A 25,583-nucleotide genomic window follows, 5' to 3' on the forward strand; every position below is an offset into this window, starting at 1 on the left:
AACTTGCAGAGAGGCCAGTGGCTGTTACTGGTGTAAGATACCAGTTCAGCCCTGTGGTTAGTGTATTATTTGTGTATTTTACCGCTAATATTTTCCGTGGAAAGTACTTTGTTTAGCAAATATTGCTGAAGTTAGAAGCCATCAGAAATAATGAGCTTGCTTTTCTTTCTCCTTCTCAGTCTGTTCTTTCCAATTTTTGTTTTTCAAATAAGGCCACACAGTAAGCTTCAAAGAATTTGAGACAGCAGGTGTTTTTGTTTAATTACCAAAAAAAAAAAAAAAAGAAAAAAGGGATTTGTAGTACACTGCCATGCATAAAATGCCGTGTATTACTTGCCGCATGCAACAGTCAGTATCTCATAGTACCGAGGCAGTTCTTTACCCGGAGAAACTAGCCGAGAAGTTGGCAAGTCACACCCTGTCAAATCCTTCTCTCCAGCACAATGAGAGAAAGCCGCAACTCGGCGAGGTGCGGGGTGACTCTCGCTCCGGCTGCCTGTGACTACCCCCTCCTAATGGCAGCGATTTCATCCCGCATCCTCCTCCAGCCCCCGGCGAGCATCTTCCCCCAGGTGGCCATCGGGCCTGTGCCGTCCCTCGCCGCCCAGCGCGCGTCCCGGCCCCGCGTTGCCCAGGCAACGGGCTCTCGGCCCCGCCGCTGCCTCCCGCGGCGCGGCCCGGGGAGCGGGAGCGGCTCCAGCCCCGATGTGCCGCCGGCGCTCCCGGCACCGCGTTTTTTTCCCGGGGACATTTCCCGGGTGACCTCGGCGTTTGGGGGGGGGGGGGGGGGGCGCGGGGGGCGGGGGGTGATCCTCGGGCGGCCGGCCCCTCGCTGCCCGCAGGGCTGCCCGGCTGTGGCGGAGCGGGGTGATCCCGGCAGGCCGGGGTTGATCCGCCTGCCTCTCCCGGCCTCTGCTCGGGTAGCCTGGATGTATTCCCTCCCGCTTCCCTCCCGCTCGCCCCCTTCCCTCGCAGGAGCCTTCTGCGCCTAGTTTAATGGCTTTGCAAAGAAAGCCAGGCAGAAGAGCCCTTTTCTCAGTGGCGGTGGTCAGACCATGACCTAACTCATCATGAACTTGGAAGGGCTTGAAATGATAGCAGTTTTGATCGTGATTGTGCTTTTTGTTAAAGTGTTGGAACAGTTTGGGCTGATTGAAGCAGGTTTAGAAGGTAAGGGAGTGCTTTTCAGTGGCTTGTCATTTTTCTGTTCTGGTTGTTCTCTGGCGGCGAGGCAAGGGGCACCTGTGGGCCGGGTGTAAGGCACCACCCGAGTCACCCGGGGAGCGGCTGGACACATCAGGGGCTGGCCGGTGCTGATGTTAAAGTTGCGGGGATTTTTCTTTGGCAGGAAAAATAAACTGCTATCCTGAATACTGCAAGTATAAACTTAGGTGGTAAACGGAGACAAATGCCTTCAAATCTGAATCTCTTAGTCCTGTTTTAAAGCTGCAAATTTAAAGTAGTAGGGGTCAAAGCAGATTTTGGGGTGTTAACATATGCAAATACAGTTATATTGCCTTAAAATTGTCTTGTAATCTATTAACAATTGTTTTGTGATCTCTTCATGATAACATTACCTGTACTGGGATTGTTATAATAGCAAGTTATATGTGTTATAGTATTTAAAAACCTGTTGAATATTTGATTTGCTGTTACCATTTTAAAATCTGATTGAGGAAGAAGAACTACAATACTCAGATTCAAAATAAGCAACTTTAACATTCACTCAGGGCAACCAAGTGCAAGTTTCATTGCTTGATGCTTTGTTTATCTTAGATCAGCTCCTTTCTTCTTAGCAATATTGTTTGTTTATAAAGCAGTAAAAATGAAAAATAAGAAGCTTACTTTATTTTAAATGTGTGTTTTATTTGTAAAAGCTAGTGGAAGATTATTTTTACCTTGTTTGTAAAAGTGCTGTTATTCTTACCATATGAGGAGTTAGTCTAACAAAACACTGATTGCAGCATGGTTGATAACGTAATGATATTCATTGCATCCCAGGGTTTTATTAGGTTCCAGACTGAAATGGTCTGTTTCTCAAATATTGAAGAAATATTGTATTTTCAAATCTTTCTGTAAGCTAGCATTTGAGTACAGTGTATATACTTATGCCTATGAAAAGGGGAACTTTGTTGACTGAGAGATTTTGGTTTCATGTGTTAACAAGTGAGAATATAAGCAAAATTTGCTCCTATGAAAAGGTCTAAAGTAATCCTGTTTATGTAACCCTTTCAAGAAACGCAGTCTTCTCTTCAAGTGATTTTAAATAAGGAAGTTCACTCAACTGTTTCTCTCTCTGTGTTGCTGTCTTGCGTGGACTTGCTAGTATTGATTACAGAATCTGAAAACCCTTCAGGGACTCACAAAACTGTGTTACCAAGTGCATTTTTATAAAGAATTTATGTATCCATTAGAGTGCATTATATTGAGTTTAAATGACAATGGAGAGATTCCCTTCAAATATATGAACTTCTGCTTTTCTTTTTGTTGTCTGTTCAGTTGTAAATCGAAATGTCAATCAACTTGAGAAATGTTATAATAAAAGGTATGTCCAGCATTAGAGGCTGCAGAGATTTGGAAAACAAAAAAAGTCATATTTACTTTTTTAGGTTGGTCGGCAGGTTTGTGTGTGCTCTGTCGAGTCTGATTTCACATCTGGTTGGGTTCCCTGGCAAAATTCAGCACTTGATTGTTGTCTGCACTTGCTTTTATGGCTGGGGAAGCTGATAATGGAAAGACAATTAGAAATATAGTGAAGCTGCCCGTAAGAGGTTGTAAGATTTCTGTAAGAAACAAGTTTCTCGTGCAGCTGCCTGTTTTGTCTGCCTCACTGGCTGAAAAACTGGCCATCTCTGTATGCACGGAGCCTTAAAGTTTCTTCTTACCTGATGCAGGACAGGTTTCCAGCATGCCAGCTAGATAAAACCACAGGAAGACATATATGCCCCATTCCTCTGTGGTGGTCAACTGCTGTGAATGAGATAAAAAGCATGTTATATGGGAATCAAGTAATAGCTAAAAAAAAAAAAGGTGTATGAAAACGGGGCTTAGCTAAATTGTACAGACTCATGAATTGGTTTTCTCATAGTTCAGGAACTGTGCAGGTTTATTCCCCATTTTTTCCTTAAACTTGAGAATTAAAGATCTGAACTGATTACAGTAGAAAGAAAGATTTATACACTTTTACTGGAGAGTTGAAAAAATTGTCATTACTTTTATAAGTATCAAGGCTAGTCATTTCCACCCCTGCATGAAAAGTATATGCATCATAAAATTTTGCAAATGTTAGAGGTGTTTTTAAGTAGAATGTTAAGACAAAATGAATTTTACAACTGTACTCAGACTATCCATGTGCTTTTCCAGAAATCAGTGAGGAAGTTGGTGGCAGTTTTTTTGAAAATGTTGTTTGTTTTAAGGATATTTGCAGTTGTCTGGCTTTGAATAGGTTATATCACACATTTTTTTCCCCCTAAAAGGTTAATGTGTCCCAGTGAAATCTTTTTGCATGTTTCACGTAGAGGAATAGTTTATGGTATATAAAATGCATCCTACGTCTATCTGGAAATCATCCATAGAGCCAGTAATAATCTGGAACACAGTGCACCTGACGCCGGATGCTAAATCTGAACTCTCTAAATCATACTGAAGCTTTGGTAGAGATCTAGATTTCAGAATTAGTCTCTGTCAGGGTAACAAAAGCTTGAAGGTAACTTATCTTCCTTCCTACACTGTATTGTCATGATTCTGAACTTTGGGAACCACTTCCACATTAATTTGGAAGAATCAGGTGCAATTTATGTAAATCAATAGTAAAATCTCGTTTTCTTCTTTTCAGTGTCATAATAACTATCATAAATGTAGGTAATATCCTGCTTTCTTCAGAATCTTCAATACAAATTATGTGTATAATAATAATAAGAAATTGTTTACATTATTTATGAAAATATTAAAATATTTTTGGAATAAAAATGTTATATACTTGCTTATACTTATTTTCTGATGTACTGCACTCTCTTAGATAACCGTATGCTTTCTGTGGTTTTGCCCTGTTGCCTTCAACTGCTGAGTGATTCTGTTGCTGTAGGAGAAGTATTTTCAAATAGATGTTTTTAATATTGTATGACAGCTCTTAAAGTGATAAGTGGCAGAATAGATTTATATACGTTTGTAGGTTGTGGGTTGCAGAGACTGTATCTCTAGGTTAAATATTATTTTATGATGTATTGCACTCACTTAGATCACAGTATGCTTTCTGTGGTTTTGCCTAGTTGCCTGTAACTGCTGAGTGGTTTTACTGTTCTTATAAAAGTATTTTCAAATAGATGTTTTTAATATTGTATGACAGCTCCTAAAATGATAAGTAACAGAATAGATTTAGTCACTCTCATGGGTTGTGGATTGCACAGACTTTGTCTCCAGGTTAAATATTTAACTCTTCATAAATCCGGTTATGTCCTCCTTGATAAACTTTACCGATTTTTTAAAACAGTGATGTATTAGGTGTAAGGAGTAGTGTATTGATATCTAATCAGGAAAGTTTGTTCCCAGATATAAATTTAAAATTAATCATATTTCTTCTTGTATGGCAGGTTTTTCCAAAAGTCATTCACAATTAAAATGAGACACAAGAACTGATCAAGTTGAATATACAGCATGTTATCATCTTAAGATCAGTATATATTATTTCAGTATACTTCTAGTACTTTTCTGAAGAGATTGCGATCTTCATATATAAGGATCATATGAACTTGATGGAGATATGAAAGAGGTTTTGTATGTGAATATCTTCCTTGTATGTCCCTTATTCTGGGTAAATTGTTGGAGAAACAGTGGCTGAATCATCATGAGATGAGCCCCTTCCTAAATTAAAATGGTTTTGTCCTAATGTTTCTTGGAAAACCTGGATTGATTTTCAAAAGCTAAATCACGTATTAATTAAATAAATAGGAAAATAAACTCCTCTTCATCAGTGTAAGCATTGAAACCTACACCATTAGGGATAAGGTTCAGAGAAGAAATGTGAAGTATATGAATGATCAAAAATACTTACGTAAGAATACCCTGTTTGTTAGGAAATACTCTTATAGCAGTTAGTACCTCTAACAGGAAAAAAAAAAAGGCACAGAAGTAGTCACAATATGTTACTGTAAAATGTGGTTTCCATGTTTTGATATTATTGGTATCTATCTAAGCTCCTTGTTTAGGAGCCCCGAGAGTGGCAGTAGTAGAACTTTACAGCAAAAATTGCAATAATTGAGTTAAATTACTGAAACACTTGATTCATCTAAAATGTCAAAGCAGCTTCTAATCCCATTTTAATGTCCTGGCTATTGACAACTTCCCATTCATCAGCTGGAAAACAGAGCAAAACCTTGGACACATAGGGAGTTTCTTGCAGTATTTATAACTGTTTTCGACAAGGACTGGATACGATTGGAAACACAGTGGAAGTTACTTGTGGTTGCTCTGAAATTAGCAGCCACCAAAGCTGTTTTGCCATCCAGGCTGTGATCTGCTGGGAATTTCAACATTTCCACAGTGAATGTCCCTCTTCACAGTGTTGTTCATGGATAGAAATGGAGGAATATTCATTTCAGAGGATTGATAATCACTAGCACTTCATACTAGAAATAGTTTGTAATAAACATAGGGGCTTTTCTGCCATTTTTCTTAAGATCAGTCTTGATGTCAAAGAGAGTTATGTGCAGAATTATGAAGTACAAAAGCAATCATGGACCAATATGTGAAATGATTAGCCAGAGCTGACAGTGTGCTAAAGAAAAAAAGAGATGATAGAAATTTTAATATTAGCAATTTCAGGCATTCCTTAGAAGTAATTTGTTCAATTAAGTCTTCATATATAACAAGATAAATTGAATTAAAACAGCTGTTGAAACAACTACTCAGATGCGAATGAGTGAGCAGTGGAGAGAAATCTTTTACACAGAACTTCAGCGAAGTTTCCCTTGATTAAATATTTCTGCTCAAACAGCACTAGCAAGTCATTTGTAGACAGCAGTGTGTTTTATAGTTGTTTTGCAGCTACAAGCTCCTGATCAGGTTGTGCATCCTGCATGACTGCTCAGCAGGTCACCACTGGGCAGAATGAATAAGAGGAAAGCGCTTCCCTTTCTGGTTTTTTTTTTTCATTTTTTTGGGTTTTTTTTTTTTTTTTTCATACTAGAAGCATCAAGTTCTGGATAGAGTTTTAAAAGAGAGAAATAAGCAGGTAAGAAAAGAAACTTGCTAGCAAAGGGAATTTGTAATAGGTGCCTTCAGCACTTAGTAGCCTGCTTTAAGCAGTCTGACATCTCTGAATCATCTTCTGAAGGCTAGCCCCTTGTTGCTGGCAAAACCATGTGGTGTTCCCAGGTCAGTGGCTGCTGAAGAGTTTCTTTTCTCAAGACTCATTGTCATGGCCAATGATAATGTGCTTGTCTAGTGCTTTACATCCACAGAGATCAAAGTAGGTAAATACTGTAACTGTGAATGGAGAGATGTCAAAGAAATAGATGGGTAAAGAATACTATACTCTGAGTTATCAGTACAATGCCTTTTGCACACTTACTAGTTTATAATTAACTTTTTTTTTAAAAAAAAAAAGAACAATGGTATTAGACCCAAGTAAGCAGAGAGTTGATCAGAGAACTCTCAGCTTTCCTCTGTGGCAAATAGTCATGATGCAGTTCATGAGCACAAGGGTCTCAGTCCTGTTGCTGTTTGGTTATTAGTTATCTCATATAGAATGGGACTTTGAATAAATGGAAATTATCTCATCTACTGTGAAATGGAAGAATACTAGAACCTTATTGCTCAGCTTTACTCTTTTGTAATTTTAGGTGATAACCTAGAGAACTTTATGAGAATAATCTGGGTATCAGAAAGGGCTGGGACTCTGCTCGGTTTTATCTCCCCCAGGGAAACAACTTCTGATATTTACTTCCCCTACTTCCTGCTGGCTACTTAACATAGAATTTGTATTTTCGAAGCATCTGTTTTATTTATTTACTTTGCATAAGTAAATGCTACATTCCTACTGTCAAAGAGCCACCATAAGTAAAGGAAAATTATATACGGCACACTGTTTGCCTATGACTGTAAATGCCTTTACTTTTACATATTCTCCACAAGGGCTGAATTCCCTTTTAATGAAAATCTATAAATGCCTTCTAGTTACATTTATTGACTCTCTTTTTTCACTTTTTTCACTATCTATCTTAGCTATCATTAGATGTGGGTAGTATAAATCAAAATAGGCACAATTTCTACCAAGGTTTGAGAACATTTATTACTTTTCAGTACTTAAGGCTGAAATAGAAAAAAAAAAAGTCTGTCTTAATTATCAAAACCCAATAAAACTTAGATTGATGTTATGGATTTTTCTTTTTTTTTTAAGCAAGATATTTAGAGCTAATTAGTTTCATGGTTTACTGAGTAGAAGAGCAAACATTTTTGAAGAACATAATTTTGTCAATGATTAAGGGAAAAATGGCATGCCAAACTCGGTAGGCAGAAGAATATAACCCGAATAGTGAAATCAGGTGTACTCATTCTGTTTTGAAATATATTAGTGCTAATAATACTTTCTATATTATTTTTTTCTGTAGAATTCAAAATGCTTTACAACAGCAAATAGAATTATCTCCTGATGTATGCAAATGTATGAGGAAAGTGAAGCCAGAGAGCAGTAAATTTCCCAGCTTGTTACATGAAGTAAAAAGGACTTGTCAGATCATGTGTTTTAAATTCCTGTATGCAGCAGGGCAATAACTTTCATCCATTGGCTTTTTTGATTAACCCCGTAGCATGTTTTGACTAGACCATGAAATGCATTTGATGAAAGGAGAGTGAGCACAAGTGATCTTTTTTATTTGAGATCTGTCCATTAAGGTCAGTGATATTCTCAAATTGTGACAGTTACGTGCTTTCTTTCGGTGGCTTGAATCCAAAACCTTGACATGTTCTGAAGATGACAAGGGAAGAAGGAGTAATCACTTCATTTCACAATTTCTTGCTTTTTGCTATTGTTAAAGAGCAGTGTCTGATTCTAGTTTTTTCCCCTTATCTTTACGTAGTGAGCAATGTTGTTTGTTTCTCTGCGTCACTCCCAGATTTACTCTCCTTTTTAAGCAGGCAGTGTATGTTTTCTGGCCATTCACTTTGTGTCAGTCATTAGGTATATGTCTCAGAAATCAGGAAGATCAACTGCACTTGCTGTATTATCTCTATGATGGTATCCTTGTTAATATGCTTCCTTTTGTTCCTAATGTATTTTAGAAATAACAAACCCAAATATAAACTCTAAAAGTTTATTCAGTAGTGGATTTTCTCCTTTGACTTTAGTTTCCTGTGTTTTCTATACATCATAATTCATTCAGATTGTTATTTCCCTTTTTTTTCATCTGTTCGCTATTACTCTCACATTTATAACTAATGTAGCTACTATACCACAGAAGGAAAATGAAGTTTTAACCAAAGCTTCTCTCTTTATTGCAGGATTGCAACATTTTGGCCACCTAATGCATCTTCCTGTAAAATTCCTTATTTTTATTATATTCTTTTGTCTGATTTTCCTATCAGTCACCTTCACTCAAAATATTCCTCAGCTTCAGAAAGTCAGGCTTTTTGACACACCAAAGACATATAGGTTTAGATATACTAGATATGCACACTTTGAATTCAGACTGCATTCATTTTGCTCAGTTTTCCTGGTTTTTTGTTGTTTTTTTTTTTTTCAGTTGCCTCATTAGGTCAGTTAAATTTGCTAAATTGTTTTAGTCCTATGTGTTCTTATATCAAAGATGAAAGATTAAGCAGCGTCACTGAAAGTGTGCTAGACAGCCTTATTATTTAGTTTTATAGTTTGTATTTTCACATTTCCCTGTGGCCCCTTCCTGAATTGTCTTCCCAAATTTCTTCATTTAAAATTACAAATGACTGCATATCTTCTTAAGGTTATAGAGAAGATCTTGTATTTTAGCTTCTTTTTTTTTTTTTTTTTTTTTTTTTTTTTTTTTTTTTTAATAGGAGAGTTCTTTTAGTTATATATCTGACCTATTTCTCTGGTAGCTATTGATGAATTGTTCAGCACCTGGTAGAAAATTCAGAAAAGCCAGAGTGAATGCTGCCTAAATCTAATGAGGCAGATGATTTAATCTGATACAACATCTCTGGTTTTGATTTCTGCAGTGGTTTTCCCCAGTGGTATCTCTAGAAGTAATTTCTGATTGTAGTTGTCCAATCTTTATTTCTGATAGCCCTTACTGTCATTTTCTGATAACACTACAGAAGCATTGGTATATATGCTTCTCCAGGCACATTTTCTGTTTTGGATCAATAGTCCAAAAATTATTCTCTTTCAGACAGGTAAAACTTGGATCATCCAAAGCAGGCCACAACAGCTATCTTCTCATTGTTGATAATGTGAGATAATGAAAGAAAAGAGATTAAATCAGGTGAATACCCATTTATTAATCAAATATTTATTTCCCAGAAGTTATATCAAAGTTATTGTAGGAAATATTGTGTACTTTTACATAGAAAAAATATGATTGTAAGTTTAATGCTCATTGCTAACAACAAATTCTAATACAGAAAACTCCAACTAAATAAACCTGTGTGTTTGAAGCAGAAAAGAGAAAGGGTTATTAGAGAAGTGAATTGTTTAGGACATTAAAGAAGATATCTTCACTGGACATGTGCATTATGATAATGCATAAAACTCAGCAAATGTTGTAGGTACATCAGAATAGAGTCTTGTACTCCAGAGTCTACACCTAAATCAGGAAGGTTTGATAGGGAGGTATTGGCGCAGACCTGGTTCTTCTTCTCTTGGTCTATACTTTGAGTAAATCTCATTTGGTTCCACCTTTTATAACAAACTTCACTTCCAAATTATGTTTTGTATAAATAGGTTTATTGAAATATCCCTGTTGGAGGGGAGCAGGATTGAGTTACACGAAATCTACCTGATACTGGGTTTTTTGGTCCCTCTGTTACCCTTTTCCATCAGGCTGACAATCTTTTGTGTTCAGTGATGGCTTGCTGTTGCAAAGGTAATCATGCCATTATGCACACAGCTAAGAAGTTACAGAATCTTGCGTAGAAATCATTGATGGGATTGACCAAGTATAAAGATATGAGAAAAAAGTTCTGGAGAAAGTTCTAATGACCCACCACACAAAACTGTAAGATACATTACTTTCAAGAAAAAGATTAGTTATGTGCAGTGTGTAAGAAGTGTCACACCTCACAGTTGCTTGAATACTTGCTGGGACACTTCTAAAAAGAGATGCCTTTTGGACCCCTTACATTATCCGTACTCACTGTCTCTCTGGATTAGCAAAAGTGAATGATTGGTAAGACATCTCTTCTTGTAGAAACTACTCTTCCAGCTGAGTCCTCAAGAATGCCATTTTTCTACCTAAACTATCCAATTTACATTCATAGTTGTAAGCAATGCCTATACTTTTGAATACTTCAACTCATAGGTTAACGTTGTGGCTATATTACAGAATTGTCAAAACAGTGTTGTTACCAAGATTAGCATTTTCTTGAAAAACAGTCTAAAAGTCCAGTAATGCATTATGAGGACACATATTAAAGCATTCTTATTACCTAGTTTATAAATATTTCAAAGCTAATGTAATACATTTCAAGATTAATTGCTACTGTTATCTCCAGTTAGAAAACCTTATGCCCTCTCTTGTATTAAAGATAAATTATTATATAAGTATGTGTGTATATCTGCTGTATGCATTAGCAGTATTGGAGTAATTTTGTTCAAAACTTTCTTTAATACTTTGACTGATAAGATGAGACAGCATGTCACATCAGTGAGGCCCAGAAATGAACCATTCTCCCCTTCCACACTGCTTTTCAAAAGATCTTTTCAGAAGGTCAGTCATCTTGCAGCTCACATGTTATTTGTTGCTTATCAGACCCATTTTCTTGGAAAATACCTGATCGAGGATTTTAAAGGCAGTGAACAAGCCATCTACAAGTTGATCTGTTCTTTTGGTAGGAGAAGCTCATACTCAATCAGCATTTTTTCTGACTGTGCCTCTACCAAGTGATGGGGTGGCTGTAGGTCACCAAGACAGACAATTGCTGCTGGTGAAAAAAGTCATCTATATACAGCCACCTCTTACCTGTGTCTGAGGAGCTTTCAGGAACAACACAAACAAGACACAGCCTGCGTTAAGTTTCTCTGATAGTGGCAGCCCATGCTCATCTGTTGTGCTTAAAAAGCAGGCAGAGATTTATCTTGTAGTGCATTTATAGTGAACCTGATATTTCTGGAAAGCCCAAATTTGTGCAGATAATCCATAATCCTCATGTGCAGTAATTCTGTTCCCTCAGAAGATGAAACCGTATTCTGCCACTGTAGGAGGGTGCAGTCTACCCACTTGGAAAGTAATCTATCATCTGAGTAAAGTCCTTGACTATTTTTTCATTAGAAAGAACTTGTTTTCACACTGAGTCAAATTTTGTTTAGCCTTAGGATATACATCTTAAATATTTAAAATATATTAACATGCCATCTGAGTTGCCTCCTTTGAAGTCTGAGATTTAAATTTTTATTTGCAAGACAGCAAAAGTACCTGTACTCTCAAAAAATGTTTACCACTGAACACCTAGCAAGTTCCTAAGGATAGGAGGTGCATCGGAGCTCTGCCTTGCGTCATTTGTAACTCGCAGCTGGTGATAAAAGGAATTTTACACATTTTGAGTTTTCTAAATTTTTAATATATTTGAACAAAAATTACTTTAATGTTCATTATGTATATTTTATACAACATCAATCTAGATTGCCTTAATTAACTTTGAATTTAAGACTTCTAAGATATATTTTACAAATAAAAGTCCTGCTCTTACACAAATGTAAATGCCATACCTGAAAACCATTTGGGATTTGAAGACAAGTTAGAGCTCTTTCCCTCCTACTCATCGTCGCAAAGCCTAGAGATCACATTCTGGCCAATTTTAAGGCTGGATAAGTAATCTGAGATGAATCAGGTTACCAGAACATGAGCAATTGTTTTAAGAAGTAGAGAGGTATAACTGAAGGCAGAATGTGGTGCTGAAATTGTTGTTTAGCAAGTTGGCAATTGCAATATAATGAAATGTAGTGCATTTGCCCACAATCAAAATTGCTTTAATAGTTCAGCAATAATAAAAATGTCATTAAGACAGGAAGGAATTTGCAATCACCTCAAATGCTGACCCATTCAGTGAGAAGACATCACCTTTGAATTATCATTGCAAAAATCATAATAATCTGCTAAAATTCATACTTTAACTGTTACTTACTTTTCTCTTTGCTTCCTTACCATTCTCTTACAGGACTATTCTAAGAAGCAACCCTTTCTGAGTGTTAGAATTTTTTGACTGAGCCAATAATTAATAGACCTAAACCATTGCTATTTAAAAAGTAATCTCACTGTAAAAACCCAAGTTAAAGATTCATCATGACATCCTTGACAAGCTGGCCCAACAGATAATTACTTTCAATGCTAGAAATGTGTATCCACTTTTGGCTTTTCTTGCTGTTTAGCTTAAGAGCTACCTATGTAATATCTTTCCCTATCCTTTGCTAGGTTTAAAATACTATGTAGCATATCTTTGACCTTTGTAGATTAATTTTTAATCTGTGTTTAGGAAATTCTTCACCTTTTTCTCTTAGAAACTAAGTAAAAATATTTTAGCACTTACACGATTTGCTTTCCAGATTCAGACTAAGTTTTGTGGTTCTTTTCTGAATCTTTTTCAGTTTTTAATAAACTTCATAGAGGATTGATATTCAAACTGTACACAGGATTCAAAACTGTTCTCAGACAGATCAGAAGTAAGGGGTAATATCCCTGCCTTGCCCATATTTGATAATTTACCACTAATGCATCTAAGCATTAATTAGCTCACCTTATATTTTCATGTCAAATAGAGATATTCACCTTTGTCATCCTACACGGAATTAAAGACAAGAGTGAATTCCTATCTTTTTCATTTGAAGAGTTCATTAGAAAATCTTTTGTAATTTTTTTTTTCCTTTGAAATAACCATATTAAAGATGTGACCTTCTGTTGTGAAGCCTGATATGGATTAGTACAAGTGTACTACCTCCTGTGGTTTTGTTCATCTTAAATTAGCCAACCATAAAAAGTGAAATAATATGTTGAATTAGGAGTGCTGCTTCAGAACTGTTCCATTTGCTACTGGGTCATCAAACTAACTTTTAGAAAAAAATTATCTGCAATTATTTATCTTTATGAATATAGGTGAGTATAAAGATGTATTTTTTCCCTCTTTGGAAGATCCCCATTCCTCCCATTTTTATCTTTTCTGTTCCTTCATTAAGATTTATTATTCTGGGAATTTTCCTTCTGATTATTATCCTGCAGTATCACTACTTTTAATTTAGAGAGAGAGAGATTTTTGCAGTCAGGAAAAATGATAAAATGTAACTTTTCATGCACAGATTTTTATTTTTCTGAAGTTCTGTAGTAAATATTTATTGCAGTGCTGAAGTAACAAATTTAATATTTGTGTATTTTCTATATTCACTAACATTTTGAGGCATCTCTGTGTTATGTGGATGTATAGAATCAGGAGGGGGTGATCATGGACGAGGGGGGAGCTTTTTCTATTATAATTGAAGAACAGTAATGAAACTGTAACTTTTTTTTATCAAAGCATTAAATGTTTTCCATTCTTTAAAATATGATGGTCTCAGTAACCAAGAACGTGGCTATTTAGATCTAGTTGAAGCTGATTTCAGTCTTGACCTCAGCCTGTTTCTTGGAAGTGAGCTGTAATTGGCAAGTAATTCAAGACCTCGAGCACTGGCCTTGCCAGGCAGATACAAGGTGAAAAACATCCCCACTCATCCATCAGATAGCTTGTCAGTATAAGGTCTTTTCTCAAATAGTCACTGAAGGGAGTGATTACCTCTCTCTGAGTCAACCAAAGGTTCAGCCTGACCTGGTTCAGACTCTTAGATGTTTTTCAACAGCGGACATAGCTGTGAGTGGCTGTCCTAGTGAATGGCAAAATTCAACAGCTGGTGAATCAATCATCTGGTTTGCAACTGGGTTTTGTAGTGCCATAATCTTAAGGATAGACCACTGTTATTGAGTCCTTGTGCTCATGGAAGAAACACATTTCTTTTCTAGTCCTGTGACACCTTGCTTTAAGGGTAAGGGAAGTGTGTGCAATAGTGCCACAGAAATAAGAGCGTATGCTTTGGTATTCCTTCATGCAGTAACCTGTCAGAAGTTAAATCCTCATTATACCCACAAACTTCTTTAGCATCTATAGAAATGCTTGGACTTTCCTGTCTCAAAGAAGCTATGAGAGTGTTCCCCTCTTAATGAAAAAGATCATCATAAAGATTGTACCATCAGACATAACTTCAGTAACACAAAGACCCTTTCAATCCTACCTGCCAGTCCTGTCCACTTCACTCTTACCAGGCGAGAATCAAACCTTTCTCATTTTATTTTCCACACCCTCATGACATCTTGAGCACCCCAAATGACTCCAGAGCCACTCTACATCCACCTGTAATTTTCATTTGAATTTCAGAATGAAAACGTATTTGCAGTTGCACCCAAGAGTCAAATCCTCTGAATATCACTACCTCTGTACAGACATTTGTGTCAAGAGCAGCAGAAAAGGGATGTGTTGATACTATCCAGTAAACAAACCCACTAGTTCTTTTTGTTTTTTCTTCGTCTTTTTAATCTTTTTTTTTTTTTCTTTTTCTATTAAAGATCAATTTCTTTGGGAAATTGAAGGTATCCGTGAAATAGAAAGATTGGATACTCGCACCTTTTGGCAAGTGGCTTTCATGTCTCTGTACATATGAGTGGGAACAATGTCAGGTTCTAGGAAAATGAACATCTGTGCCCTTGGGTATATGTGATTACTCTATTATTTATTTGTCTTCTCCACCGCTTATCCTATCTCTCTCCAGGGATGCTTCCACAAGCAGGAAGTAGTTAATATTCCAGTCCTAGGAACAAAATCTCCTCTCACTTTGGGAGAAAGGACATTTACAGCAGACACTTTTAGGTGCCAAACAGGATCCACCTTGGGCCTAAAGAAGATCAATATTTTTATTTTGAAATTCAAGTCTGAGATGATGGTACTGACTGTTACAAGTCCATTGCTTCAGGAAATAATTGGTTTTAATATATGGACTTTTTTTCTCACATACTACATGTTGTAATATAATAAAGTTTAGGAAATATCTTCAGTTTATGATGTGCCTTATCATTGAGTTTTCCATTTGAGTTTTCCAGGTCTCCAAAGACCTTCACTAGTGTGCTGGTAGTATTACTCAGATGGAAACAGTTAACAATTTCCTGGTGAAGGGCAAAAAGAGCTCAAGGTAACACGAGCTCTATATACTATTATTAGTACAATATGACTAGTAAGATTGCTTCATTACTGTTAGTAGTAAGATTGCTTCATGAACTTTCCTACAGCTGGATCCTACCTGTCTTGGGACAATTTTCAAATGCTGAAAGATCCTAAACCATCTAGGAGTATCAAGGCTATAATGGCTTAACTAGCTCTATGGGGTCATACCGCAGCATATTCTAAGGTTATGCTCTGTACTATATTTTATGTGCACTGCATGTCATTGTGACTCCAGCTTTATTGTGTCACAAAAATGTTGGGAGTCTGTGTATAACTGCTCTTCTTGTCTATTATTTAATTTATACACTGGCAGAATGTCAGCACTTGGAATGGTTTGATGGACAATTTTCTTTCCAATTCAGTCATTTACTTTCAATCCTACACTGGTTTTTTTGGACTAAGAAACTTAATCTGGCAGGCCCTTCAGAAATCCTGCCTACATTTTGCAGGACTTCAGCCTGTGTAAACTTCATATTCTGTCAGGTAGCACCAACAACATAGAAGTATGAGGCCCCTTCTTCAGGTCTGAGAATCAACCATTCTTGAGAATGTTGGATATATTGCATTCACATTTTAACATTCCAGGAGCCTCAAGTGTGTTCTTAGGCAGTCAAACTCGTATCAAATGAGGAGGTCATGAGTGGGAAGTTCATTCAAAATGATGAACTGTTTCTCATTTTTTGACACTGTGACCATTTTGTTTGCTTAAGAGCAAGCCAGAAGTGTCAGTCCTTTGGCCTGAGACTTGAGTTGTCCCAAGGATCCCAGCTGAATACCTTTCTGATTAACATTCCCAGTCTATGCTTCCTTCCAGCCTTACTTTTACTGATGTCTTCAGAAAAATGAATGCAATCACTAAGTGCTAGCCTGGTTTTTGCTTCCAGGAATCTGTTCTGCCTTTCAGTGAAGATGCTTCAGTCTTTGTCTCTGTTCCAAGTCTGCTCTCACACAGCTCAGCACAGTGCTTCTCACGTCCCATCACACATACTGGATAACTTTCAGTATTTAAGCATCTTCTACACAGCAGGGACATTGACCAAAGGTACATACCCAGATAAACCAAATTCTTTTCTTATCAGCTGGTCAGTAATCTTGCTTGTAGTCTTCACCATAGACTGGCTATTTTAAATGATTTCTTTTAAAAAAAATTCACACAGAGCAGGAAACTGTTGGGATCTGTTATGAGAGTGACTGGGAAGCACCACAAGATGTGATCCTAGTGCACTCCAGACGACCTCAGAGATTCCTGACATCCCTTAAAAACTATCTGAACTTCCAGCCATGCTTTCTCTGAACACTGTGGAATTGCAGATGCTTCTGCACAATGGTTCCTTAAGGAATTCACACCCTACACCCTCTTAGCTTGCTCCAGTCTGGTGGATGTGGTGGAACAATGATAGCAGTAATCCTGTGGTGAATTTGTGTCCTGATGACCACTTCAAAGAGAAAGGAAGGTTATTTAGCAGTAAATGGAAGGTACAAGTAAGCAGATAAAAGGTTTTGTTCCTCAAACATCTGAAGGTATAATTGAGGTACAGCTAGAAATCTTCCAAAGTGTAACAAGCAGATGTATTTAGGGAGCACAGCTTGCTAAATCACTGTCCAGTGTTAATCCATTAGCCTGTGGCTCTCTGCTTGATGTGACAAATGCATTAACATTATAGATAATGACATCCATAATACATTTGGAAATGCTTTTATCTACATCCAAAAGTTACATTTGGTGTAGTGGATTTGCATACTTACTGCTTAGAGTAAATGAGAAACTTAGAGTTGAGATAGGCCTTTGCAAAATCCAGTCTCCTCTGAGCCTCTTTTGTGGTTTATCTACGGCAATTTACAGTTGTTTTCTTTAGATCTATGGGCACTGATGTTGTTCCTGTGCTTTCCTTTGAGATCCTAGCTCTGTGTTTGCTGTAGTATAAAATCTTGATGGTTTGTACCTTACATCATGTCTGTACTGGCTGCCCAGTTTAAACAACACTTACATAACCTGACTTACCAGTTTTCATATCCTGCAGCTGAGCCAGCCCTACTCACAATGGATACAGCCTTTTGCAGTACCAGATATGGTTGAAGCTCAAATCATTCTCTAATACAGGTTTTAATTAATTTTATTCTGAGATAACCTCAGATGGTTTTATCTGCTGTACTTTGCAGACATAGTCACATGAATATGATCACTGCACATCTTAGAGAGGTAATAGCGTTTTTGGTTGATTCACCTTGTGTTTACCTATGACATTTATTTTGGGCAATAATTGCCAACAATTGGGCAATAATTGCTTAACGACAGGAATACTGACCACAGTTCACCATTTGGGAGTAAATGTGTTTAGAATACAAACTGGTGATGGAGTGCATAAGAACAGGTTTCCTTTCCATAGACTATTTATCAGGGTTGATTGGGGAAAATATAACTTTCAAGCTGCCCCAAGCAACTTTTAGGAAGGAGAGACTTCAGACTCAGTTGGGCAATGAGAAAATCAATTATACTCAAAATTAATAGATATTTGTGTCACTTCAAAGGACCCTCTTGTCTGGGAGCCTGTCTCTGACAATGGTGTACAGAGCTCAGAGAAGCAGTGTATGCTAGTCTTATTAATTCTCCAGGCTCGTCTTAAGTGTTGGTGTTACATTTGCTGCCTTCCACTTGTCTGGTGTAAGAAACATGCTATAGACAGTACAGATTTTGTAATTTCGTACAAGAGTTCCCACTATATCCCCAACTAAATGGATATAATTCTGCTTGCTACAAGTTGCTACTACTCATTCATTTTTATTGCTATTGTACCTTTTTTTACTGGGGCTTCATCTGAATTCAGACTGTGCCTTCCTTGAATATACATTCTCTCAGACACCCTTTTTAAGCAGAAACTTCAGCATAGGATATTTCTTAACCTCTTCTGTTCTGAATTATTGTAACTACTTGTAATAGTGTTCTCTTAAAAATGTCCTGTGTGGCATGCTTTTTCCATCTATACAAAGCAACAGTAGAGATAATACCAGGAAAGCAAGGCTGCTGGTGTGGCAAAGCAGAAGTGCAACCCAAACATACTGACGAGTCAATCCATGCCACGGGGTCTCTGCTTTCCATTTCTCACAGATGCCCTCCACTGTCCAGCAACAATGCTGCAATAGCACACTCATCTAATCTGTGTGTGGCTAGCAAGAAGCTCCCGTGTCGGGTTTAGCTCTTCTTTAGTTATAGTTTTGGACAGTATTTTACAACAGCAGCAGTAGTGCTATTTGTTCTCAGTATTAATCACTGGGATTAATTAATTTTTGTTGGAGCAGCTCAGAACTATACTCCAAAGCATAATCTGAGAGGAATTTATAACTGCCTTCTAGTGTAGAAATGTATGTAGTTCTGATATTGTTTTTTTGGAGACTTTAGTAGATCGCCTCGGACAGTGGGACTAAACCAGCTGCAATAGTCAATAATTTCTGATAGGTAGCCTTTTCTTTATGACAGGAGTTAATAATAGTAGGTTTTTCCCCTAAGGAATTTGTATCAGCAAATTCTGACATTGTGATTTGCCAACAAATTGTTACAGGCTGTAACAGATCTGGTGCTCTTGCATGTAGTGATAAACATACTCTTTGGAAAACTTCTTCCTTTGTTATGTTTCTATGTGATTACAACTCTTAGCTATAGTTAGCCAGTTTCCTTAAAGGTGCTCAAAGGCAGGGCTTTGCATTAAGCAAATTAACAGAGCACAACTGGACATCTTAGGAAGAATGTCTGTGGAATAGGATGGTCTTAGGAACAGCAGATAGCCAGAAGCTCTGATTTATTACCATCATTAAAAAATTAAAACCAGGACTTCCCCTAGAATCTCATACCCTCTAAGCAGTCTTTCTGACAAACAAAAAGATCACTGGTGTTCTGCCGCTAGCAGTTCTATTTCAGGAAGAAGGAATGGATACTGAAAATATGAAACGGCTACCAAAGCAGAAACTAGTTAGAACTTTGGAGTTACTAGTTTGACTCCAAACTACAGCATTCTAATTAAAATCTCAACACATGTGATTGTTACAGAGAGCTTATGAAGGTTTCGTAGATTTCATGGTACGTTTTGAATTTTTTGCAATAAAAACTGGTATGGGCTCCACTGTGTGCAGCAGTACTTTATTTCCAATATATCTATATAGAAGTAATTACTCGGTGTTTTCAAGAAAAAAGAGATTTTTTTTCCTGGTAGGCCTTGCAAGTGATGTATAATGCATGATAAAGGGATTGCTTTATAAAGGAATCTCCTCCACATTAGAGTCTAACATGTAATTATCCATTACAGAAATTGAAGCGCAATTGCTGGACTGCATATTTCCGTCCTTCTCTGTTACCCAACAATCACATTTGGTTTTTAATTGCTAATTTTCTTCTGTCTTCTCTCGGCATGACCATTATATTTCTTGTTCTCATCATCCCATTTCGGGCTGTTTTCTACCTTAAAGCACATATAATTTTTCAGCAGTTTAGTATAACTGATAATTAGCGATTTTTCTCTTTTGTACAGCTTTATGATGATTCAGCAAGCTTGTACAGCAAAACAGGTTGTAATCTGTCGCTTATATTCATAGTCATTACAACTGTGAAAAGACATCTCCGATTTTCTAGCAAGTTTCTTCAGTTGCATGTACCATGCAGACTGACTCTTCCAAAAGTGATTTCTAAAATGCAGCACTATTTTGGTTCTAAATAATAGGGTAATTAGTATTTTAAGATAAAATGTATATTTTGGCCATATTGTAGTAACTAAAATAAGCATAGCAATTTTTCTTTTTTTCTTAAGTGTTTCGATTCTAGGCTGCAGGAAAAGATGCTGTGTTCTCAGTAGCAGTAATAGCACCATTCTGAAATTGGGAATTCCTTCAGTATTTATTTGTTCTTGTCAACCTGGAATTACTTTGCCTATTTAGAGAGGACAGGATGGAGAGAGGAAAGTAAGAAACAGGGGGGCAGAAAAGCAGACATTTCACTATCTTGAATTTTCTGTACCTAAATGCATATTTTCTAAAGTAAAAAGTAACGTCAAAAATCCTTTGGTAAATTTAGCCTGATATTCAGTGTATCCTGTGATTATGTCCCCACTGTGCTTTAATAGTGACTCCAAGGTTAAAACAAAAAGCAACATAAGCAGTTTGAGATTTAATTTGTGATTTAACATGACAACATGATACACTGGAGTGGCAAAGTGCATACTGAGGAAAGTCATACTTTGGTAAGCACAAGTTTTTGTATCTGTGTTGTCAGAAAGCTAGAAAGAAGACACCTGGTCATGTAATAGAAATTACATATAACACTCCCGTAGTTTGAATGCATACATATTAATTCTTTACATAGTAGGTTAGTTTTTTCAGCACAGCAAGATTTCTAGATGTTATAGATAATATTTTCCTGTCTTACACATTCAATAGTGATTCATAGAATAACATATATTTTCAGTGCAAATAAAAGAACAATATACAACCCTACAGAATTCCTTCAGAGAAAGCTTTTTTTTATAAAGCTTTTCAATATTCACAGGGGAAAAAATGATATTCCAAATATTATAGACTTTTAACAGTTATTTAGTAGGAGGTACATACTACTGGCTGTTAAAGCTGTTCATTAAAGTACTTGTCAAATTGAGATCTTCATATGTCATTGACTCCTAATATGTTTAAGATGTGTGTTTACTACTGTAGTATCTGTATTTGGTAAATGAAATATATTTCATTAAAAGACAGAGTAAAGCATGATTATAGTTCATGTCAGTTTGACATTTTGTGATTTATTACAGAAATGCTGGTTACTGTTTTGGAGCTATAGTCTGAAGCAGAAACTATTCTCCTGAGTCTAGAAAAAATACTGAGTCCCAGGGGCTGCTGAGTCATATCAAGAAAACCCTGTGTCATTAATTGCTGTTATGCAGTTCTCCATGGGTCTTTTACGTGGGATATTGAATACAGCAGGTATTGCAGAAATGATTCAGAAAGTGCAGCTTAAGGCTTAACTCTGTGTATCTTTCATATGGATTTGGATAAAGCTGAAGGGAATTGTTACTGAGAATTGGAAACACGCAAATAAATTGAAGGCACTTCTTTCATTTGAAGGAAGTTGCTGGCTTGGAAAGGCACGTCACCACTCACATGGAGGGCAAAGGAGGAAAGGGCAGAGTGACTACAGGAACACAGTGTTCCTTGTGCCCTTCTCAATTCCATAGTTATAAATTTTAGAAAGAAGTGAGCAAGATTTAATAATGCCTTGCTGACAAGCTGACTGCTTTGGGTTTTTTATAGTTAGTCTAGCAGGGAGCTCTATAGGAATGTGTGCATAGATGGTCCCAACAAACACAACCCTTATTGAACTATTTCCGAGAATGTTTCCACAACACCAGATATTGCCTCAGGAGGTGAGATGGTTTATTATGTTTTCCTGAGTTTTTTTCTAATTTAGATTAGTTTTTGGAGAAAGGAGAAATGCGAGCCAGCTGGCCAAAGGTCAATACTTGATAATTTTTTTAGTAATAAAATATGGGTCCAGTCATCCAAATATGGGATCTGCAATAAAGTGCAGTAACAAAATGCATAATTATTTGTTAGCTTTTAGTCAGGGGTTTTTTGTTGTTTTGGGGTTTTTTTTGGGGGGGGGGGGTGTTGGGGTTTTTTTTGGGTTTTTTTAAGATTTAGATATGGAATTGAAGATTTTAACTTGGTGGTCAAATTAACTTTATCTAATATTGTATAATGGAGGTTATATAAAACAAAGAAAATGCAGTGAGATATTGGAGGAAAAACATATGCAGTTCAGTTTCCTGCATAGCTTAATAATAAAGACTTTAAAATAGCATCCTAACAATAAATGGTTTAGAATTTGGTTTATTAAAAAATGGATGCTTTGCTTTATCTTTTTTTTTCCTCCTTCTTCAAAAGTGTGTGAAATCATGCATGCATGAGGGAAAGAAAGAGAGAGAATTTCTTGAAAGATTTGGAAAAGGACCAGTAAGTTTTTGTCTCTCTTTAAGAAAATTAACAATACATTAGGTGCATTCCATATGACTTATGGAAGTTTATTTTGTTGTGTTTTTTTCCATGGTGTACCAATTTCTTACACAAAATTTTCCATTCCAGATTTTTACACCAGCCCCTCTCATTTGAATGTTGGACTCACTTTACAGAGACAGTATCAAATGCATATGTATGCATTATTTATAAACCACAGCATTTGGTTTGTAGTATCTAGAATCTAATGACAGGAGTGAACATTCAGCTCTGCAAATCCAGCTTTGGATGTGAGTTTTAATCAAGCATTTGTGCCAAACCTTGATTATCTGTTAATCAGCTCAAATAAACCTGAACCTGAGTATCACATGGCACATGAAAACGGCTATTTTTAGATTCGGAGACAGTCAACGTTAAAGGAGAATTAAAATTCCAGACATGAGCTGCTAGAAAGCTGAACTGGAAAAATATTTTTACCTGTATAGGTTTGAGTTTTTGCTGTTGTATAGAGAGCATCATTTCGTAGTCACTAAGAAACTGCTAGGATTTAATTTTTCTATTATTTTACCTTTACTCATAACAGAATCCATGAAATGTCTAGTGTGAGACTGGAGAAACCATAGCTAAATATACAATATTGTGATGGGCAAACTGATTACTTTGTAAATCTGTCACAAATTGGATGGATGGATGGATGGATGGATGAATAAGATTTCCTTTCACTCCTTTGTAAATTGAATCTGGATCTCACCCAATTTCCCTCAAAACTCACAGGTTGATATACTTTTCTTTCACTTTTGTGATAATTGTGAAAGTAATAAATATCCTTGTATTGTATGGTGGTTTTCATGAATGAAATTCAAACAGTGTATAACTGCAAAAACCATATTTTGTACCAATGTATCTGAAATGCAGTCTAAACTTTTCTAGGTTGAACAGCAAATTGAGAGCTGTGCAAGAAAAAATATTCTGGAGGAGATTAGATTGACGTTTCCTGCTGCTCCTTAACATCAATAACTAAATTAAAAAATAGTCATCAGAAAAAAAGAAGAGAAAACTCTTTTGATTTTCAGAAATCAGTATCTTAAGCCACTAGTAGATCTCATGTCATCTACCCCTTAAAGTCAGACTGTATCTTTGACTGTGAAACTTTTCCTCATGATGTATTTTCTCTAAAAGGACTTTGGGATTACTAAATGTCTTGTAAATGGTAGAGTACTGTTGACAGTATAATGATTTAGCACTAGAGATATGCTATATATCTATTTTACTTGTGCTTGTGTTCGGTCTACATCAAGAATTTCAGTTAGCTTCCAAATGAAAAGAAAGAGAAAGCAAAACAAAACAAATAAAAAATCCTGAGCCATGAACCATTTCAGCACCAGTCCAGGTAATATTGCCAAATTGGCAGGACATGTACAATCTGTCATCTGTCAAGCTATTACATTTGGTGACCAGCAATTCATTGTTAACCATCTGCTTAAATCTTTTTCACATCCCGTGGTTATACTCGTTTCATAGATAATTTTAAAATATGTTAACAAAATGTTACTGACCTAATGTGCATTAGAATAAATGAATAGATGAATCCATATGGTTCTAGCCTAGGAAGTTTTTACAACTGTGTCCTTGACCCACAGCATATTTGGCAGTGGTTAATTAGGCAGATCTATTAGCCAGAGAGTCTCTTCACAGAAAATTCATGGAACTGAAATCATCAGTCTCTGCAGCTGTATACCTAATAACTTTTTAGTGTGTATCATCTGGATCAAATTCTAAAGAAATATGTAGGCTATATCTGCATCACTGTGAACAAATTATTTCTATGCAAAATGTCTTATAGGGCATCATGTCATTCAAATTTCATCTGAGCCAAACTTTCTCAAAGCTCAAGAAAATTCGATTCTGTTGGGACCGTCTCTACCTATTCAGTGCAATGAGGTTGTTCAGAGATTTGATCTGCTTTTAGAAATGCGGTTATAACTCTAAGCCTTGATTTTAAACAAGTGTATATCTTTGTCAGCAAGCTAAATTTTAAAACAAAGTTAATTCTGGTTAATATATGAATAAATAATATTGCTTCCCCAGCTGTTCATCTGACACATGCACCGAGACTAGTGGTCAGATGTGCAGCATGTGTTTCCATGGGCAACGGCTGAAGAAGCTCCTATGAGTAAAAGAAGAAAACAAGCAAAGTGCAAAATCCTTTATGAACATCTGACTGCTGCCTTAAAACAGATACTTGAAATGTGGTTACTGATGGTCAGAAAGAAGAGAAAAAATGCACATATTCATGACTTGCGTTCACCTTTTACTTTGATTCTGAAATACAAGGTTTCAATATACTGGGTTTCAATATAGTACTGTACCAATATTTAAAAAAAAAAAAAAAGGCAGTCACAGCAGTTGGGTTTATACAGTGTGTCCCTTACAGTATACAGCAACTGAAGCTGAAGAGTCAAATACCAAAATGTATGACAGAAGTCCACGTGGTATTTAAAAATTAAACTTAGGTCCAGGTAATCTAGAGATCCTGTTACTGAAGTAGATTAACAGTTTATGGAATGAAACAAAACCATAAACCCTTAGAGATAATTTTGAGGTCACTGTAGTTTTTCAATATACCAGTTAGGAACACTAAATAAACTAATCAAGAAATCAATGTGGAGATTATAAACTGATAGTTCTATCAGTTTTGGGTGGAAGATCTTACAAAGAGTTAGGACCAATAAGTTTTTGTTAGTTTTTAATGTTTTACTTCTCTGTAGGCACATGGCCCATATTAGCATTATTAGTTAATTTATAATTTTTTTCTATGTCTGGTCATGCTAAGCACAAGCCAGTTATAAGTAAATCATGAAAACCTCAGTATTCCATTTTGAAGACAGAAATTGCAGTACAGAAAGCCTCTAGGAATAGGGACCAACTCTCTCATCCTGCAATCTCATGTTTTTAATTGTGAAGTACACACTTATTCCATTAATATAGTTTGTGAGATGGAGATAATACTATTAAAAGTCCATAGTATTTTCTTGGTTATTCTTTTTAAAAAAAAGGAAAAAAAAAAAGTTGTGGGTTTGTTTTTTGGTTGTTTTTTTTTTTTTTTTTTAATTTTATTCTTTAGGTACAATACTAGCACGATACTGATTTTAAGATAAGGATTAAGCATAAAT

General features: G+C 36.4%; 1 protein-coding gene and 1 long non-coding RNA gene across 6 annotated transcripts in view; one reads left to right on the forward strand and one right to left on the reverse strand.

Moving 5' to 3' along the window:
- KCNIP4 (potassium voltage-gated channel interacting protein 4) overlaps window positions 1-25,583 on the forward strand; it is a 446,323-nt gene that overhangs the window by 224,972 nt on the left and 195,768 nt on the right. The window lies entirely within an intron of this gene.
- On the reverse strand, window positions 1,736-12,366 carry LOC142601569 (uncharacterized). Of its 3 annotated transcripts, XR_012835085.1 has the most exons (4): window positions 12,313-12,357; window positions 11,604-11,700; window positions 2,886-2,970; window positions 1,736-2,723 (listed from the first exon to the last, which is right to left on the reverse strand). It is a non-coding gene; the product is annotated as an uncharacterized LOC142601569 (long non-coding RNA). The 3 variants fall into 3 exon arrangements; XR_012835084.1 differs by lacking the exon at window positions 11,604-11,700 and having other exon boundaries at window positions 12,313-12,366; XR_012835086.1 differs by lacking the exons at window positions 11,604-11,700; window positions 12,313-12,357 and adding an exon at window positions 10,802-10,961.

The sequence above is a fragment of the Balearica regulorum genome, chromosome 4, assembly GCF_011004875.1.
Source record: "Balearica regulorum gibbericeps isolate bBalReg1 chromosome 4, bBalReg1.pri, whole genome shotgun sequence".
Taxonomy (NCBI): domain Eukaryota; kingdom Metazoa; phylum Chordata; class Aves; order Gruiformes; family Gruidae; genus Balearica; species Balearica regulorum.